This window comes from Dipodomys spectabilis, unplaced genomic scaffold, assembly GCF_019054845.1.
Source record: "Dipodomys spectabilis isolate Male_0828 unplaced genomic scaffold, ASM1905484v1 ptg000408l, whole genome shotgun sequence".
Taxonomy (NCBI): domain Eukaryota; kingdom Metazoa; phylum Chordata; class Mammalia; order Rodentia; family Heteromyidae; genus Dipodomys; species Dipodomys spectabilis.
Window position 1 is genome coordinate 201,595 of NW_024871085.1, and position 3,023 is coordinate 204,617.

Here is a 3,023-nt window from a genome sequence, read left to right on the forward strand (position 1 = left end):
AATATGGGCAAATAAAGGGATTGGAATTAATAGTCATTATCCATTTTGTTAAAGATGGTTTTCCCAAACTGATTCTCTCAATTCATATTCCATTCAACAACAAAAAACAAGTGACAATTTCCTTTGTTTTGCTCCTCATTATTAACTTTTGTTTGCATTTTATTTTACAGCAAAAGATGATTTTTCATAAATCTACTGTAGATACAAAAGTATGCTAAAATAGTTCTATCTGTATGCATTGATATATACATATATATATATATATATATAATACACAGGTTATAATGATAATTTATAACTTCTGTAACAGTACAATTTACTAAATTATTTAAAAATTATTGATGTTTTATGCCTGGTATCCTGGTTACTTGGGAGGCTGAGGTCTGACGATCATGTTTTGAAGCCATCCTAGGCAAGAAAATCCATGAACCTCCTATCTCCAAACAACCAACAGAAAATCAGAATTGGAACTGTGGCTCAAAGTAATAAAGAACTACAACCTACCCCCAAAAATCTAATTTACACCTTTATAAGTAAAACATTTCCATCGCCCAAACGCACATCCATGCTCATTTGCAAGGTAACTCTGTTATGTCTGGAGTACCACACAATAGTATCACTTATGTAGAAAGCATTGTAACATGGGTTCACTCTATCTCTTTCATGGATTTTTTTTCTCCAATCAAATATTCAAATCTTACAATTATTCCAATTACTTGAAGTCATAGCTTTTTTCTTTAATACTCATAATATTAGAGTTTGAATTGTGTGTCTTGTGTCTCCTAAATGGAGTTCTTACCAATTTGTCATGCCCCAGCCCTAAATTATCCTGATTATATTTCAGATAGAATCTGGCTTCTTACTTGGCCTCAGTCCACTTAATGTTATTCTTCCTGAAATTTAGAATAACACACACATGACATGTGTACAGTTCTTTCAGTCCAGTCTGGGCTTTAACCACTATACTCACAACAGTAGATTCCCATGTAGTCAGGATTTTCATAAACTTGTCATAGGTTATTTTTTTAAATATTTGCATTTCCTGCAGATTCTTGAGTACTGAATTAATTTGTGATTTCTAGTGTTCTTTTGTTTCATTTGAATGTTAAATTGTTATTTTTCTTCCTGATTTTTTGCTTGTTCATCTACGCAAGTCTTCTTTTTATTGATGATGGCTTTTACTTTCGAATATACATATTTCTTATATATTTTGTCAAATATTTTCAGTCCTAAGTAGATTTTTTTATGTTATTGCAGCCAAATTTTTCTTCCATATTTGCCAAAAGCACAATGAAGATGTATACAGATTTGAACTCACTGTTGGAAGAGTGAAACACATACCACTATAATTATTGTGGCACTCGTCCCAATTGACAGAATTGCTTTCTAGGACACCTGATTTGCTATGTCCTAGAACTTTTGTAGCCAACTAATCACCCCATGCAGGCATGACCTGGCTTCCTTGCCGCTCCCTGTGCATTTAACAATTCCCTTTATATGCAGTAGGCTCTCTTGTACACCCTGCTGTCACTCTGTTTCCCCCACACAAACAGAACACTTATGCACAATGCTTCAGATTTTAGGTTTAAAAAGAAACATATTTAGGATTCATGAATTCAAGAATATATCAAAACATTGACATTTTAATAAAGTTAGAAAAATAAATAGAATGAAAATTTTAACATAATGAGAACAAAAAGAAATATAAAGATTTTCCCAGGAAGTGGGAAAGGAATCTCTAAATCTAGATTGGCCTCTAAGTGGCCTCCAGGCAGAAATTCTGCCTCAAAGTCCTCAAGGGGATCTAATTCCGCATTAAAGACAGGTTTTTTTCCTGAGTCCAAGGAAGGACAGATTCTAATTTCTCAATTGGAAATTGTATCCCTCATAGGAGGACAGATTGGTCCGGGTATTCTGTGAGGAAAGATTCCCTTTCCTCAACTGATTCTACATTTTGGACCTCTCTTATTGGTTTTCCTGAACATAGACAGGGATCATTTTCCATTAGCACACATTTATCCTGCAGATCAAGATGTGTCTTTTTGACTGGTTTGGAGCTGATCTAGCTGGGTTGTGAGCATCATTGGAAGACATCCTGTAACGCCTTCTTCCTTGGTGCTATGTGCAGGTACACCTGCATCACATGTGGGGTTCAGAAACAGTGGGATGTCCACAGGATTCAAAACCTGCTTGAGCCTTTCTACAAATTGAATAAAACTCTCTGTTCACATGCTTTCTGGAGATAAGTGATGGCTTCTGATCTCCATCAGACACCATAGACGACATCACTGATGAGTTCTTTCTCTGCAGTTCTGGAGGAGCTGCACTACAGTGATGCAAACCTGAGAATGGAAATAGGTACAAGAATCTTAACATTCTAGAAGTTAAGGTCTGAATAAACTTTCATGAGGATCTAGTAGGGGAAGCTCTAGAACTTGAGTTTGGCTGAACACTGATTATAAAAAGGTAGAGTGTTTCTAATGAGTGGCTACTTCTAAGTTCTTTCAAAAGGAGAACAGATATTACCTGGCAAAGAATATCCATAAAAGGACATTTTGCCAAGCTGGGGAGTACTAAGGGCTCTTGGCCAATCAGGCCCATCCCTAGAGACTCAGGTTCCATCTCTACTCACCAGTTCTGAGGCATCTAAGCAAGGACTTCTTCCTCTTTTTCTTGGTCTCATGGGTCATGCATTTCTTCAGCTACTACAGAAGAATATGTAAGCTGAAGGGCAAGTATGAAGAAGGCATGTTGAACTTGACATACTGTGTAAGTTCTTTCAGACTGTCATAATTCTCGTGCTCATACTAATAATCAGGGTAGAAGTCCACCCACATAGGGAAGATGGAGCAAATAATGCTGTGGGCAGATTGGTAATAAGGAAAATGTAAGCCCGCCCTCTCCATCCTGAGCCTTGTACTAAAGCATTTTTCTCATGGGACTTGCATGTTGGGAAATGGGAAGAGACTCCCGCAAGCAGGATGCTCCTCACAACCCACTTCTAGGAATTTCTCAAAGAAAAT